Here is a 12,419-nt window from a genome sequence, read left to right as displayed (position 1 = left end):
AATCATCCCTACCGAGGGAGATAACAGTGGACACGCCCAATCGAATTAGACGCCCCACAGTGATGAGGAACCATTCATTCATACATTCATTAAATAGTTAATGTCCTGTTAAAGATCATCTGCTACAGAGTGTGGTCACTTAGTTGGAAGATCTTCTATAGGTGCGACAGGCACCTCAAGGCAGAAAACGGTACTTAACTGTACACTAAACACTGCTGAGGGTTTTTTGCTGAAACAAGCCGACACAAGCCCGTTGTGCAGTTTGTGAAGCAAGTTATACTCAGCCGTGTAAAGTTAAGGATCCAGTCGTGTAGAAGATTTCCCCAATGGTACCAAAAAATCCCAGGCGACACCCGAGGGTGCTGTCAGTATTGGAAGACGCTTACAGTGGCCTATGGGCAGCATTAGATCACCGAAGGCACTTGTCATTCCATTATGTCTTTTATATTTAAAGTACAATTAAATACTTGCTCGGTATAAAGAGTGCCACTCGGGTGTAAACAGAACTCCGTGGCGCTACCTCAAGGGTTAGTAGGCTGAGGTAGTAGTTAAAAGCCTGATCTTCGTAAGCCATTCCGAGCGTGAGTTGACAGTGCTGCATTTCTGCAGCTACTGTTTGTTATCGAAGATCGTTCGTCTCTCGCTTACAGGAGAGCTGGAGGAAGGAGACACAAAGGATTATAAGTAGCCCGCAGTTGTGCACATTAAGGAAAAGCAAAGGCTCAAACACGACGTGTGATTTAGCGCACGCTGTCTTCCTTTTCTTACAGTGCACAGCTGCGGGGCTGATTGGGGTCCATTGAAATAGTATTTGTGTTAATTGCAACGCAAATACTAATTCAAAGGACCACAATCAGCCCGCAGCTGTGCACTGTAAGAATCTCGCGCTGCTCGCATTTTAAAAGCGGCGGCGCGAACGGTATCACGGGAGTGCGCGCTAATTACAGCACACTGCGTGCTTAAGGTGACCTCTGAGCTCGCGCGCGCAGCTTCTTGGGAACAGTGGCGGTAACTATTTTTGAGTTTTCGCCTTCTCTCTCCTCGTGTGTAGAAGATGCACTGAGGATGATGGATTGCTTGACTGAGTTGTATTTTTGATTTCTGTTGTGTTGCTGGCGGGGTCAGGAGCTGCCCGCTGATGGTGTGGGGATGGCCGAGAAAGCGACTACTTTATCCCATCACTCTCAGCGGTTTGCTCTTCCTGTCCCTTTTTCCCTGAGTGCTCGTGGTGGTGTTGTTTCGAATCTGGGGAGTCATGATGCAGAATGAACCGACAGCAGGTCTGTGATGTGTGTTTGGCACACTGGAGAGTAAACCCAAGTTTATTAGTTGTTTTATGCCATATTCCATCACTACGCCACCCACCATGCTGTGCCATGCTTCAGTTTCTAATGTATCGGGGATTTCCACGGAGACCGGAGCTGGTGCAGAACCCAGGTTGGCATGTCCAGCGGGGCTGCACATACCAACCGATCGTATGTTTCTCATGACCAGTACGAGACTGCTTGTGTTTTTGAAGGTGAGGGTGGGGCCTTCATTCTGCGAGGTGGTATGTAGTATTGGGGCAGTGCGCCTTGTTTCAAGCACAAACACCGCAGCAGTGTACACACTGTGCATGGAGTATGTACAACATTGAATGTGTGTTCATGCAGACTGTGGCTCTGGTCTCCATACAACGTAAATGGTGCTATTCTGTGCCTGCTATATGTTACAGGGTGCTACCACCCAAAGCAAAAGACATCCAGAAGAGCGGCGCAATTCCGATGTGACCAGGGCTTAATTTGTGCCGGTGCTAAGCACCAGCACTTATTAATCAGGGCCGGGTCTACCCTTCCACGGGCAACTCCTCAAATCAATGACTCGCTGCACGTGCAGTCAAAATTCTAAGTAAATATAATTGACTGTCTTACTGCTGTGTTTTTCAAACACTTACAGTCTCCCGAGAATGTTGCTGTGCTAAGAGTGTGAATAATACATCCTCCTTATCTATGCAAATTTGCTTTCGGTTCAGTGCTACGGGTGGCGGGCCACTGATTGGGCAGTATTTGATCCCGTGGGGGTAGGGGCTGCGGCGGCTGGCTGCGTAACTTTTTTTTCCAATTGAATTCCAAGCCCCGGCACATGTGCACCGCCACCGCATGAGTAACCAGTTGAGCGCGACTTCGAGGCGGGCACTGTTATTTTGAAGCAGCAGCAGATCTATTATAAAGGCATTGCCACCAGTAAAGTAAAACAGTCAGTAAAAAATTAAAAGAACACTGCTTTTCCTTGAGCGCGGTGACGTTTTAAAAACAGACTTGGTATACAGCGATACCCGAGCAATCATTCCAATGGCGTCGGGTGGGGCATCGGGTGGAGGAACAGTCAGGTCAGGAGGCTGGAAGGGCAGGGCCTTGCCCTTAACCCCTTCCTGTCTAATAATGTTAGACTTGCTTGGCTTAAATGAAATGAATTGCTGTTTGGAAATGAAATGCTTTTTTCCGTGCATTTAATCTCTTCCCGAATCTGGATATTTCTGATCTACAGCATCAAGCCTCATGGCTCAGGTTGTTTGTGCACGTAGTGGTGATTCCTGCTGGGTGAACTTGTGCCAGAAGTTGGGGCAGGCTTATACCTTGCTCACTAATCATATTTCCTGCCGCCTGTCAGGTTCCAGACGTCCCAGGCCCTGGGTGCGCTGGCAGTGCTCTGCCTGTGCAGATTATTACAGTGCAGCCGCACTTTGGCTTCTCGTCGCCAGAGCCTCATCAAGCTGTGTGCTACAATTAAAGTCAGATGGTGCCCAGGTTGAGCGGGCTCTAGTCCTGCAGCTGTCCGTCTGTCTGTATGAAGCGGACCAGCGGCGGGAACAGATGATGTATATGGCAGGCCCGCGCCACAGATTGTACAGTACCAGGTCAAGCGCGGGGGCTCCAACGTATTAATGAACTGACATGCTTATTTTACACTGATGCCCTGCCTACTTTATTTCCCTTTTCTACACCATGTAGGGTGCATTTTAATGAAAGGCAAATGCCTAATTGGGAGGTTTTCTTTGCTGGAAGCCTTGAAGATTGATGGCCGATAATGCTACTGCGTGATGAATGCTGTGTCACACATGCTCCTAAGCAGTATTTATAATGTAGTATCATTCTGAGCAGATTTAGCTAAGCTTTGAATATGTAAATATATTTTTACAGAGAAATTAGTTGACTTTTCTGCAGCCTTCCACGATAGATCATGTCTTCAGCGCAGCATAAATCACCATGTTTAGTACAATGACGTTTATTTGCCCAGAACAGTATGTTTAGGAGCAATAAGCTAGAGAATCGGGCACACCCGATGCCCATAAATTTGTCAAACACTTTACAAAAAGGCATAGTTAAACTTGCATACATTGAAGTTCGGTTTATTTGTGGTCAGGCAAAATACCAGCAATAATCCATTTGAGCCACAACATTGTCGTGTTTCTTCCCTCTCCCTCGCCCCCACAAAACATTTTTACTTGAAAGTTGCAAGAAGCTTTTAGTTTACCCTATCCGTCCAACTATTGCTGAACAGTTTTCACTGAGAAGGATTTACAATGCCAATAGCTCTAACTTTTGCAAAGGCGAAACCGTTGCATTGTAAATGCTTGTTTAAACTGTAATGCATTGCATTTAAGGAATCTCAATTTGAGATTCCTTAAATGCAAGTAATCGCAATTTTGCAAATTCTTAATTTGCGATTTTTGCATTTGGGATGATGCATCCCAAATGCAAAAATACTGGTCGCAAAGGGGCAGATTCTGAGAAGCAGTTTTTAGCTTCATGCATCTCGGCCCATGTCTTTTACTTCCTCCTGTCTCTGATACTATCTACGTCGCCTAAGCCAGTGACAAATATTTGTACCTATGTTGGTGGCCCATCATGTACTTTGGAGTAGCGAGAACCTCATATTAGCTACAAATCACTAAAGTTGGAAGGAGTTCAGAAATTGGAAACCTATGAGTGCCATCAGAGAGCAGCAATATCTCTATGCAGGGGAATGAATATCTAAAATCCTCCCCCCTCTTCCAACTTTACAACTGCATCCCTCTTAACCTCTGACATACATCAGTGACCACATGCTAGGTGCCTTAAAAGGTCGCAGTTTATTATTACATAACATTTACACATATTACCAATTTCATGCTCATGCATAACATTCTGTTGACACTTATATTGTCTTTGCATTTATAGTGCTTTTAGGACATTCTTGTTTATTGTCTGCCTTCAGGCAGGCCAATCTCTGGGGAGGGGCCCAACCACCTGGGCCATTGTGTCCGTGGTGTTAGGCTTCAACTTCCTACAGATTTGGTGGATCTCCGTTGGGACCAGCCCCGGCTGCAAGTGATGTCCCGCTCACATTTTACCCCCTTCATGGCCCCTCCCTGCTCTTTAGGTCCCGGCCATGTGGCATCCCAAGGACCCTTGTGAGCACTTCGTCTATTCAGCCTGGTGCTGAGTTTTGACATCTTGCTCCTTCTGGTACCCCTGCCGTGAGGCCGTGAGGCATCCCAAGGGCCCAGCGGGAGCATCCCATCTATTCTGTCTGTGTCTGATTGCCAGCACTGGCTCCCTCAGTGCCCCGAGCATCCCGACGACACTGTGTTAGCCCTCCATCTACCTCTAGCAATGTATCTCCTTTTTTCTATCATTCTAGTGTTTTCTCTGCCTCACCTCTATCCCTGTGGCTGCGACGCCCTCCTTTCATCTGGAGTGGGTGGGTGGGATTCACGCTTCTTTTCTTCAGCAAGGGAGGAGTATGTGCATAGGGTGGCCTTTCGCCCCCTTTTTAAACCCCCTTGAGGCTGCCTGATTGAGGGGCTGTCTACCGCCCTGGGGCGACCAATTCTGGTCGCTCCCCTTTCGCAGGCTCTCACCCTGGGGGTGGAGAGAGCTTCCTGCCCCCGGGCGAAGTTTGTCCGGCTTCGTCTTCCCTGGCCCGGGCTTCGAGTTGCGCTTACCATATGCAATGCATAAAGTGTTCATTTTAAGTGGCTTTTCGTTTTTTTTGGTTATATTTAGTAATTCTAACTTTGCTTTAAACTTTAGTTATGTATTTTAAACGTGTTAATGTCTTATACACTGAGAAAACCATAACTGATGCAAGAAGCAACGTTTTGGAGTGGATTTTGATTTGCGAGTTGTGGTATGCCTTCGTGTATTCCATCCCTCCTTATTTGCATTAGATTATGTTGCCCCGCCCCTTTTATTTCCCTCAGAAGGGCATATTTATTTTGTTGCAGTTTGTGTTGCTGCATTTTGCATGTGGGCATGTTTGCACACGCATGTTATACCTCAGGTTTGTGCATTGGAAATTTTCCATCTGGCGCACAGGTTTATAATGGATCAGAACAACCACTTTATGGATCCGGCTAAAATGTCCGCAAAACTCTATTTTAGAAAGTAGCGCAAAAAAGCGAGGACATGAGTCACCTGGGGCCTCATTTATGAAAAAGTGACGCATCGCTGCGTGAAAACAGCGATGCGTCACTTTTCACTGCGCACTCCTTGCGACACCAATGATGCGTCATATTTAATGTATGACGCATCATGTCGCTAGGATTTACAGATACGTCAGTATTTCTGACGTATCTGTAAGCGCAAAAGTGACGCATTGCTGGAGAGTGTCACAAAAGTGACGCAACTCCAGCAATGCGTCCTTTCACATGGGGAAAGCCCCATGTGAAAGGGCTTGCGTCAGTCTTACGCCTGCTGTGAGGCAGGCGCAAGATTTTGACGCAACAGCATCCTAAAAGTGACGCAGTGAAATCTCATAGATTTCACTGCGTCACTATTACGAGGCTTTTTGCGGGAGAACGCCTCCTCTGCATACATTATACCTGACGCAGGTATAATGTGGCGCAGGGGTTTAAGAAGTGACGCATCTACCTAGATGCGTCACTTTTTAAATATGGCGCAACAAGGCGCATTTTGTACGCCGCTGGTGCGTCACAAAAAGTGATGAACCTGCGGCGCAAAACTGACGCAAGGCCTCATAAATAAGGGCCCAGGGTCCGAGTCATACTTTTTGCTGTTGACAAGTTTTTTTTCCCTGCTGTGGATCCCGCGCTCTTCGTCTTGCTGACATTGTTGTTTTCTGCATCACTGAACAGGTATAATGATGCTGGGACTGCAGTGTGGAAATGGAACCGAATACATAGGGGCAGCACAGAAGAAAGTCTTCAGCATGCACCCATCATTATACCTTTAATACATGGATGCGATTAATCAAAAGATCACAACATGAGTGTGTGCCTAGAAAAGCTGCCTCATGAATTATTTAATGAACTCAACAGGGAAAACATTAAGTAACACTCACATCCTTGTTCACGGTCGAATTTGAATAATGTTATACAAGTACATTATCCTCAGGGTACAGCTGTTCAGAATTCTAAATACTTGGAAACAAATCCCACACACACACAGAAAAAGTTCCTACTCTGAAAAGAAATATCTTTCCGACAGAACGGTTAGATGCTAGTTGAATCAGATCCTCGAAAAAGGCTATTCTTTTTATCTACAAGAGCCCATTATCTGATAATATGTTTTATATGTATTTTGAAAACCATGGTTATTTACTTACGCACATTTCAGTCAACAATAGACCAGGAGGTGTGGTCACTAAAGGAAAGGAAAAGAAAAAATCCTCATAGGAAATATTAAGATTATGGAAATAAAGAAGTCACGAGGGACAATGTTAATATGAGAGAGTCTGAAAGCATCTATAAACCATAAAGAACCTGCACTAAAGTCTCAAGAGGATCAGAGGACCAAACAGGTTGCTCAGCAAGGTACATCATCGTCTTCTCTCCCTTCCCTTCTGACATTTGAAGGTGACTCATCTCAGTGGACTAGCCATGATGGGGTATCCTTCCTGCTGATGCTGAAGTAAAAGTGGATGATCTGATACCACTGGAGCCAAGACATGCCCCCGGGGCCCTGCTCTGGCACCACGACACAGGAGGCTTACCTGCGTTTCGAAGGGTAAAACATGTATCTCTTCCAAATATATCAATTCCAACAGTGCCTTGAGAGAGCCTGGGTGGACCCCATGCAATGCCTACTGTGCTTCCCAGGGGCCTCATTTATGAAAAGTGACGCATCGCTGCGTGAAAACAGCGATGCGTCACTTTTCACTGCGCACTCCTTGCGACACCAATGATGCATCATATTTAATGTATGACGCATCATGTCGCAAGGACTTACAGATACGTCAGTATTTCTGACGTATCTGTAAGCGCAAAAGTGACGCCTTGCTGGAGTGTGTCACAAAAGTGACGCAACTCCAGCAATGCGTCCTTTCACATGGGGAAAGCCCCATGTGAAAGGGCTTGCGTCAGTCTTACGCCTGCTGTGAGGCAGGCGCAAGATTTTGACGCAACAGCATCCTAAAAGTGACGCAGTGAAATCTCATAGATTTCACAGCATCACTATTACGAGGCTTTTTGCGGGGGAACGCCCTCTCTGCATACATTGTACCTGACGCTGGTATAATGTGGCGCAGGGGTTTAAAAAGTGACGCATCTACCTAGATGCGTCACTTTTTAAATATGGCGCAACAAGGCGCATATTTTACGCCGCTGGTGCGTCACAAAAAGTGACGCACCGGCGGCGCAAAACTGACGCAAGGCCTCATAAATAAGGGCCCAGGGTTGTACCTCTGTTGCTCCTTGGTGGACTCCTCATCGATTCTCTTGTCTCTTAATCATGCCTGAAGTATGGGGTTGTTGTCATTCCTATAGATCCACTTATTTTAACATGTTTAGCCCTCTGATCATAGCAAAGGGTGTTTTAAGGCATGAACAATTGTTCAGTGCCCGACCTTCCAAGAAGCCCCCTTTTAAAGCGAGTGAGACAGTCAAAATTCCTGCCATAATAATGTTGCTCATAAAAAAGCTTATTTTCCTAATTTAACAGAGCAGCCTGCTTACCAGAAATATGGAGTCAGATTTACTAAGGGTTTGCGTCAGGCCAAAGTCATGCAAAGAGACTCTAAGCGGGGTAATCTCTTGCAAGGGTATTTACATTCCAATGCAAAAGGTATTTTGTGTCCTTTTCTCAGTCTCAACACAAGTAGCACTTTGCACAGTTTTGCCCAACTTTGCTTCATGAGAGCGTCACCTGGATGTAACTAGTGCGGTTAGTGCAATATTCCATAGTTTTGACACATAGCCTGATCTACTAAGATAATCAGATTCGGCTTAATGTCGAAAAATAACATCTCCTTGAATTTTTTGAATTTCTCCAAACATTCCACACATTAGAAGCCTACACTGAACAGCACATATACAATGTGTGGCATGCTTAAGAATCTGTCTACATATAGGACTTTACACTGGAAGGGAAAATATCCTGTACAAATCATATGCTAAACAGTATACACACACACCTGCACTATGGCACTAGTGTTATGTACAGTGCTAGAGAGCTGGTTTTTGTACCAGCGCAGGGGTAGTGAGCAGCAGCAGACCATTTTTAATAAATGTGGCTCTGCTCAGCTTTGTCCCTCTTACTCAACTCACTAAAGCAACTTGGTTGCTGCTCTGCTGTAAAACATAGAAAATCTGACCCTGCATGTGCATGCCTGCTTGTCTAGCATTCAGGGCCGGACTGGCCTTAGTGGGCACCGGTCGTTTCCCCAGTGGGCTAGAGGAGGGGAGCGTTTTGGACCGGTGGGTGTCGTTTTTGTTACTGAGGACCGGTTTTGCAACAGTTGCAAAATCGCTCTCTTGTAACTAAAGCGCAGTAGCAGTGTTACCGCCAGCCCCCCTCCCTTTTCTCAGTGGTCGATAGGATGTAATTGCCAGGGCTGGTTTGCGATCCCAGTCCGGCCCTGCTAGCATTAACCCTAACAATGGTGCGCTGTTATCGGCAATTAAAATGAAAAATAATCTTTCTGTGTCATTTTTCCTTCCTTAATTTACCTCACCTCTTTTACCTTAACTCTTTCTATTGATTCCTCTCTCTCTCTCTTTTTCTCACTAGCGCTCTGCTTCGCTATGTACCTTCATTCTCTATATCTCTATCTCAAAATCAAAAGCCTAAATGCCCCACCACTACAAAATCTTGCTAATTAATGGAAACTCTCCTGGAGTCCTCTTTCTGGACACAGAGGGCATCGCAATCAATATTTCAGATCAGGCTGCTGTTAAGGTCTACTGCTCTCCTATCAGTCCCCAGATCCAGTGCTTCCCATTCGTGGTGCCCATGCTCCTCCGGAGGTATCGCTCCCACAATCATGAAAATGTAAAGACCCACATTATGGGCCACTCAATCACTAGCTGATCTTCTGCCCATGACACACTCTTTGATGAAGGGTTTTCCCTTTTCCCTTATTCTTTTTTAAGTCCTCTGTCTTCGCAAAGGTTTCCAGCAATATGGTGACTCTGCCCCCTCCAGTTGGTCACTTAGGTGTCTAGGAGATAAAGGCCTATGAGAGTCCTAGCCAATGCAGCCAGACGGATATATGATGTTACAACGCATACTTTTAGCACGCATACCATTACCACGGATTTTTTACAACGCAGGTCATTTTACAACGGAAACCTTTACAACGCAATACACTACAACGCAGATACTATTACAACGCATACCATTACAACGTAAGTATAGGTAAGTATATAATATTAATATATAATGTAAATAATTATTTTTGTATTATTTAATTTAATTATTTAATTATTAAATAATTGTATTAATAAAATTAAATATAAATTTATTATTTGTAAATATATATTAAAAATACCCCTGTACCCCAAAACCCAAACCCAGCCCTAAAACCTAAAAATACCCCTGTACCCCAAAACCCAAACCCAACCCTTAAACCTAAAAATACCCCTGTACCCCAAAACGCAAACCCAGCCCTAAAACCTAAAAATACCCCTGTACCCCAAAACCCAAACCCAGCCCTAACACCTAAAAATACCCCTGTACCCCAAAACCCAAACCCTTTCCTAAAACCTAAAAATACCCCTGTACCCCAAAACCCAAACCCAACCCTAAAACCTAAAAACACCCCTGTACCCCAAAACCTAAACCCAACCCTAAAACCTAAAAATACCCCTGTACCCCAAAACCCAAACCCAGCCCTAAAACCTAAAAATACCCCTGTACCCCAAAACCCAAACCCAACCCTAAAACCTAAATTTACCCCTGTACCCCAAAACCCAAACCCAACCCTACAACCTAAAAATACCCCTGTACCCCAAAACCCAAACCCAGCCCTAAAACCTAAAAATGCCCCTGTACCCCAAAACCCAAACCCAGCCCTAAAACCTAAAAATACCCCTGTACCCCAAAGCCCAAACCCAACCCTAAAACCTTAAAATACCCCTGTACCCCAAAACCCAAACCCAACCCTAAAACCTAAAAATACCCCTGTACCCCAAAACCCAAACCCAACCCTAAAACCTAAAAATACCCCTGTACCCCAAAACCCAAACCCAACCCTAAAATAAAATGTAAGATAAACTTACCTGTAATTATACTTACGTTGTAATGGTATGCGTCGTAATAGTATGTGCGTTGTAGTGTAATGCGATGTAAAGGTAATCGTTGTAAAATGACATGCGTTGTAATAGTATGCGTGGTAATGGTATGCGTTGTAAAAAATCTGTGGTAACAGTTACATACCCAGCCAGACTGATTCCTTGCCTGGCCAAGGCAGCTTTTGCGTTCTGGCCTAGGGGACAACTTTCCTCTTCTTCTGCTAGTACTAAATCTGTAGTACAGCAGGGGAAGCCTGTGCTTCCTACTGTCCCACTCCAGTGCAGGAGAGCACAATATGGTTTTATTAGACCAGTGGAGCCTCTTACTTGATGGTCCACTGCAGGAGCTCTCTGGTCTAGAATTTGTTACTGGTCCCAAGGCACTTGGCTTCAACTGAAGCAATAAGGCTCATTGTAGGGGTATACAAGGGCATACCACAGTTCAGTGACTTAATATCGAGGGATATAATAAAGAATCAGTCTGAGAAAAATCCCTGGGTACACACTATCATAGGAATTCACTATATTTCCATACCCTATCAGTCTAGGCATTCATACACTCTCACTCCCGCCAAGACAACCCAATTAATCGCAGTGATGGGAAAAGGTTGATTTCCACACTAAAATTGAACGTTCACAGTCTCTTTAATATAAAGTAAAAGGGACCTCTCCACTACCTTCCGAAGGTACGAGGACGAGGCAGAAACGCAAACGCCAAGCAGACAATAACATATTCAGTTGACGAACGGATTTATGCTGACATATGCTCGTCCAGAAACATTTTTACTAACTTTTAAGAGACATATACAGTCCAATAAGAAGAGTGGAAGGGTTTCCATAGATCTACAAGGAAGTGGAGAGGTCCCTTTTACTTCAGCCATATACCAGTGAAGAGGAAGAACTTCACCCCTTATGAGAAGCCACGAACTGAGGTGGTAGACCAAATAAACACTCGCGGGGGAGATTCACCTACACCCAAAGGAGAGGGTGTTAAGTAATAATCCTTGAAGCCGGTGACCCCAAAGAAACGGCAGTCCTAAAGAAGGTGCTACAGTATCAAGTGTCCACAGCACCGAAACGCGTTGACGCATTCCTTTTTGTGTAGAATCCAAGTAGGGTCTGGGAAGCCATAGATACTTATACATTTATGGTACTATTGACTACACCACTTGTACATTAACTAAAGACCATTGGATCTAGAAACTAGAGTGGAAAAGGAATTTAAAGGCCATATTGTGTAGGGTTTTTTTTTTGTGATTGAATAGTACTTCTGTCTGTTATATTTGCTTGTTTACGTTTTTGATGTATTAATTTAGATAAATGAAATTGTGATTGCCTAATGTTTATATTGAATTGTTATGAATACCTGTTTTTTTAATGTATATGTTCAAAGATTATTCTTTGAAATTTTAATTTGTTTCTCTGTGTAGATCTTTTTATGTTTTTTTATTAAAGAGACTGTGAACGTTCAATTTTAGTGTGAAAATCAACCTTTTACCATCACTGTGATTGATTGGGTTGTCTTGGCGGGAGTAAGAGTGTATGAATGCCTAGACTGATAGGGTATGGAAATATAGTGAAGTCCTATGATAGTGTGTACCCAAGGATTTTTCTCAGACTGGTTGTCATTGTACCCTGTTCCCTGGTGATAGTGGGGTACTCTCTCTCTAGATATATAATAAAGAATGCCCAAAATATCGACTCCAAAATAACGAAGGATAAAATATAGAATCTCTATCTACAAACAGGTAAGTACTAAAATATAGAATCCAAAATATAGAATGTTAAAAATATAGTTAATTAAAATATCGAATTTTTGAAATATATTAAAAATAATATAAAATTAAATAAATCTTTAAAAAAAATTAAATAAAACATACATAAAATAATGTAAAAAATCTTAAAATATAAAAATAATAAATGTAAT

The 12,419-nt window shown here is 43.9% G+C and overlaps 1 pseudogene; it reads left to right on the top strand.

Annotated features, from left to right (window-relative positions):
- Window positions 1-573: 573 nt before the first annotated feature.
- LOC147709183 (small nucleolar RNA U3) lies at window positions 574-664 on the top strand (annotated as a pseudogene).
- Window positions 665-12,419: the final 11,755 nt, after the last annotated feature.

The sequence above is a fragment of the Lissotriton vulgaris genome, chromosome 6, assembly GCF_964263255.1.
Source record: "Lissotriton vulgaris chromosome 6, aLisVul1.2, whole genome shotgun sequence".
NCBI lineage: Eukaryota > Metazoa > Chordata > Amphibia > Caudata > Salamandridae > Lissotriton > Lissotriton vulgaris.
Note: the sequence above shows the minus strand (reverse complement) of the source record. Positions and strands in the feature narration are given on the sequence as shown.